The sequence below is a fragment of the Styela clava genome, chromosome 7 (genome assembly GCF_964204865.1).
Source record: "Styela clava chromosome 7, kaStyClav1.hap1.2, whole genome shotgun sequence".
NCBI classification, from domain to species: Eukaryota; Metazoa; Chordata; class Ascidiacea; order Stolidobranchia; family Styelidae; genus Styela; species Styela clava.
In genome coordinates this window covers 12,526,914-12,532,458 of record NC_135256.1, presented here as the reverse complement: position 1 = coordinate 12,532,458, position 5,545 = coordinate 12,526,914, and the positions used below count along the sequence as shown (strand labels likewise).

The following is a 5,545-nucleotide window of genomic DNA, read 5'->3' as shown; positions in this document are numbered from 1 at the left end:
TATATTTCTGTATTTTTCTCGAGTATAGTGATTAAGGTAGGACGAATTGAACCCATTTCGAATGGTTTCATTTTGGGCGCATCACATAATTCACATTTACAGGGTACGATATATAAACGTAAATGAGAAGACGACGACTTAGAAACTGTTTCGAGTAATTTCAAAAGTATGAAATAGCGATGTGGGTGGTAAAGATGAATATCCATGAGAAATACGATTTTTCTAAACGGCAATTAAATAATAAGAAAAACTATTCAGAAACAGTTTTGTTCAGAATCACCTATGTTAGGGGTCTCCAACACGCGGCCCGCAAGTCAAATTTTTTCGGCCCGCGAGAATCCGGTCAGACAAACTGTATAAAGTGAAACAAAATTTTCCCCCGTTATTCCACTTTATCCCGTTCATATTTTACTCTATTATAATACTTAAATTGTAAATTTAATAATTCCATTTCGCATTTTTATTGTGGCGAAATAAACGAGTTTCGATCGGATCATTGTGTCCGAAGAAAGGTTCCCAAAGTTGATTGCACACTCACGTCGCATACTTGCGATGTTTGACAGTACTTATATTTTCGAGCATTTTTTTTAATAAACAATGAAAGTTAACAAATCAGTCTTCCGCACTAACGGACGAGCATTTGCATTCGACTCTTGAGCACAATGGCCATAAAAAACCAACTTCATACTCTTAGAATTCGGTCTGCGGCCGGAATCCACGGGCCACGCGATTGGGCAATATCCGAATACCACGCCGTTGTAACTGTGGGATGAATACCAACATACAATGACTGTGTAAACATAAAGTATTACCAATTGGGGATGGGACGAGTCCGGCATTACAGAGATTCGGCGAATCCGAGTAATAGGTCATGGACTCGAGTCGAAAACGGCAAAAACACGGTTTCAATTGTGACGCAACAATGCGCGATCGGTGACGTACTGTTTTCTTGCCATGCTTCGCGTACAGCTCAGTTACCGACTAATTGCGTGAATCTTTTGGATGATTGTATAATAAGCTACTCAAGGTTGATTGTTTTTGATAAGATTTACGGGTGGAATTAGACTGCTTTTGGCAACTTTACTTCAAGAAGGTTTCCGCTTCTGCTGGTTGTCTGTTGCGATGTCATCACCGAATACAAAGTCACTTGCGTGGCAGTATTTTAAAATTTGTGAAGATGACTGTTCGAAGGCCGAATGTGGCATTTGCGCAACTAAAATTAGTCGTGGGAAATGCAAATCTTCTTATACAACGAGTTCAATGCTTAGCACTTGTCAACTTGCCATCAGGTTTTCGAAAAACCAGATGGATCTAAGACAGTCAACGTCGAAAGTACTGCTGCTGCAGAATGCAGCAGTCGCCAACCCACCATTGTCGAAGCCTTGTCAAAACGTAAATTGTATGACAATTCACACCCCGTTTCTCGATGCTTAACATCCAAAATTGGCGAGATGATTGCTCTAGATTTTATGCCGTATTCGATGGTGGAAAATGTGGGGTTTTTGCGGCTTGTGAAAGAACTGAATGCTAGATACACTATTCCGTCTCGAAAATATTTTTCCAACAACGTTGTTCCAGGAATATATGATAAAGTGACAAATAAGATCAAGGAATTGTTGAAAAGTGCCGTTGGACCCATATGTGCTACAACAGCTGAATGGACAAGTCTTCAAAATGATTCGTTCATGAGTATAACCTCCAATTTTCTTATCTGGAACAAGGGTGATTTACACCGTGTTACGCCCGTTCTTTCCTGTTCTGAGCTCGTGGGCTCGCAAACCGCAGAATTGCTGCTGTCAGAAATACGAAGACAAGAAAGTGAGTGGGGCGTATCGTTTGCTACAATAACATCCGACAATGCCTCGGATGTGATAAAGGCATTAAAGGACGGGGAGATTTTTAATATCCGATGTATGGCACACACTTTGAACTTGATCGTTCACGACGCTATCAGATCAAACATTGATGTGAAAGATATCGTGGCTGATGCCCGTTCTATAATTGTCAGAAAAGGCTGAATGCACCAGAACATAAATTGCAACAAGACGTGAGTACCAGATGGAACTCTACATACTACGCGCTGGAGCAAATGGTGGAACAGAGAGAAGTTATTAATGATATGTCCTTCAGGGGAATTGGTAATACTCTGTCACCTAACCAGTGGAGAATGGCTTCATCTTTAATTCGAGTTTTGAAGTTATTTGACATAGCGACCAAGGAAGTTTGTACTGAGGAGGCGACAATAGCAAGCATTCTACCAGTAAAAGAGAATTTGTTGAAAAGATTGGAAGCATTCATTGGTGACAGCGATATTTATGGACTCGACAATTTTCTGAATAGCCTCAAAAGTGGTATAGAACGGAGATTTAGCGTTCCTGGAAATGGACCTCAGCCCCGAGACGCATACTTTCAGAACCAGGCCTCATATAACCGTTGTTTATTGGCTACAATACTTGATCCAAGATTAAAGTTGTCATGGTGCTCAACTATCAATCGGCAAGAAATCGAACGGCTGCTTGTTACTGAAGTGAAGAAGTTTGCCACGGATAGTGTTGAACTCTACGAAGGGACTGAATTATATCAATCATCATCATCAGAAGAGGCCGAAGATAGTGTGGTCTTCGGTGCACCTGAGAACGCGGGTCTTGTCAGGGAACAGGTGGATATGGATGCTGATATTGTAACTGCTGTCAGGCAATATCTTGCTGCACCTACTCTTAAAAGGCACAAGTCTCCACTTGTTTTTTGGCCACAATACAGAAATGAATGCCAGGCGATGTTCGCTCTAGCCGTAAGCTTGCTTTCATGCCCGCCTACTTCCGTCAATTCTGAGCGTCTTTTTAGCACAGCTGGCGTTGTAACGTCGCCGTTACGTAACCGTCTGAAACCAAAAAACGTCGAAATTTTAACATTCTTGCATGTCAATCTAAAGAAACTCAATTTTGACTACAATACGCTTGCATGATTTCAGATGCTATTAGCTATAAAACTGTCATTTCGCAAGTAGCACACATAATTTCGTTGCTTTTAGCAAATTTTTCTTGCTTTCTTATTTTTCAAGAAGCAAATTGCATGCAATAAACTGTAATTAAAACGTGTTAATAAATTTTTCCTTGGGGATGCTCTCCTATCTGTTTTGTTTACGAAGAGTAATTTATTGGTTCGCGCACCAAAAGTAGCCTTGATGTTTTTATTGGGATATGGTCACTAGCGACGAAATGTCTGATAAGCCCCTGTGATACAATATGTGCGTATGTTTTTAGAGATCTCTCACGTGACGAATCACATTATTTTGTAAAAATATTGCTTATACTGACTTTTATAACGGTAAAATCGCATAATGGAGGCGTCAATTATGTAAAACAAAATTGAATAGGGACTCGGTAAAAATGGCGTGGACTCGAAATCGAATCCGAGTCGCAAAAATGCATGGATTCGACTCGAATCCGAGTCCGGATCCGAATCTTGTCCCATCCCTACTACCAATAAAGACATGCATGATATTATGAGAATTAATTTAACAAATGCTGTCGAAAACATCTAGTGCAGTTTATAGGTGTTTATAAGCGGCCAATCGATGCGTCTAAGTTTGAATAGTCTTTTCGCATCCACAGCAAATATTGAAACTACAAAAAGTTTGAGAATGTTTGTTCAAACGGCTAAGGTTTTTAATACGCCCGGTGCCATGGCCAACGCCGCAATTTCATTGTTACACATTTTACGTCGTCTGCCATAAAATAGTATCGACGGTTCGATGTGAGACATCCCGATCTGAATTTATAGGTTCGATTGTACTGCTACAGGTTATAATATATTGTATACTGTAAGTTAAATACAAAATTACATTGTGTGACACAATAAACAATCGTATTCGTTACAACCAGTTAATCATTAAACGTATGGGTTATATTTTCACAACGGAATTGTGAATGGAGATGGTAAATAAAACGATGTTGTTCAATAGCTTAGGTTTGCAAAAAATTCTCATTCAATCAGCTTGTTGTGAATTTCCATAAGACCTTTGAAATATTTGACTGTTCTAACTTTTAATTCCAGCGTAGCGTCTTCGTCGCAAACAAAAATTGTTTTGGGGTGCTGCTGAAAAGCTGAGACTGTCCACATGTGGTTGACTCCATCTTCTATTGCCTTATGTAGAGCATATGCTTTTCGAGCTCCAGTAATCATAATAAGGACTTCCTTTGCTGCCATCACTGTACCAACACCAACAGTTAAAGCTTGCTTTGGTACTTGTTGTAGATCACCGTCGAAAAACCGTGCGTTTGCCATTATTGTATCTTGTGCCAACGTTTTTACTCGAGTTTTTGATACCAAGCTTGAGCCAGGTTCGTTGAATGCAATATGTCCGTCTTCGCCTATTCCTCCAATAAAAAGGTGTATTCCTCCTGCCTCGGTGATCTTTTGCTCATATGCCTCACATTCTGCCACTAAATCTTTTGCATTGCCGTCCAGAAGATTAGCATTGACCGGATCGATATCAATATGCTTGAAAAGATTATCCCACATGAAAGAATGATAGCTTTCCGGGTGATCGCGCGGCATTGCCACGTACTCGTCCATGTTAAAGGTTTTGACATATTTGAAGGAAAGTTCTCCTTTCTTATGAAATTCAATCAATTTTTTGTATGTGCTTTTCGGTGTTCCTCCAGTAGGCAGACCCAACACAAAATATTTGTTAGGCCCGGGGTTGAAATCAATGATTCTGTTGCGAATATACTTTGCCGCCCATTCACTTGCTGAATCATAATTGTCAAGTATCACCAGCCTCATGTTTGCTAACTTTCCCGAAACGCTACAGATTCAGAATGGCGAGATTTATTAAATTTCTCTTATGACATCAGGTAATATGTAATCACAAGTAATATGCGACTCCATAGCGCCATCAATCGAAATATACATTCAAACAAAACAGGCAAAGTTTTGTAATTTAAAACATAAATCGATGCAGATACGTACTTGCAAATGCAACCGTTTTCAATTGTTATCGTATGAATTGTTTGCGTTATTGTGAAGCAAAGGTCATGCTTTCAAATTTAATTGACATGCGTTATCAAAGGGGGTATTAACCACCAACCCCGTAGATGCTTTACTGGTTAAAACGACATAAATTGCAACAAAAGAACTGCGCACATGCATCCGACCCTTTTAGTCCCTTTCTTGGTTGACCTATTTTACAAAAAACCTTAGTTATTAATATACTGTGTTGGAATAACCACTGTTGTGCTGTGCTACAATGATTTAGGCCGCAGCGGACTGGTGGGCACAAGCTTAACTAACTAGAAGTTATGAGGATGGATAGAGGAAAATACCCAGAACAAAAATGTTTTACTTTTGTGGATATGAAGTGTAAAATGATATCTTGAAATTGTTCATGGCTCGAATCGTCCTTTGCCCAGACTTCAAATAGCAGTCAATCGCGGGATGAAAGCATTGTCCTTTGTTTACCGAAATATAGATACGATATGGCTCATCGCCAGGACGGGATGATGCTAATTTTAGTCAAATCTACTCTTTGCTGCGAATTCTA

General features: G+C 39.7%; 1 pseudogene; it reads right to left on the bottom strand.

Annotated features, from left to right (window-relative positions):
* Positions 1-3,483: 3,483 nt before the first annotated feature.
* On the bottom strand, positions 3,484-4,832 carry LOC120328124 (glucosamine-6-phosphate deaminase 1 pseudogene; annotated as a pseudogene).
* Between the last annotated feature and the right edge of the window lie 713 nt (positions 4,833-5,545).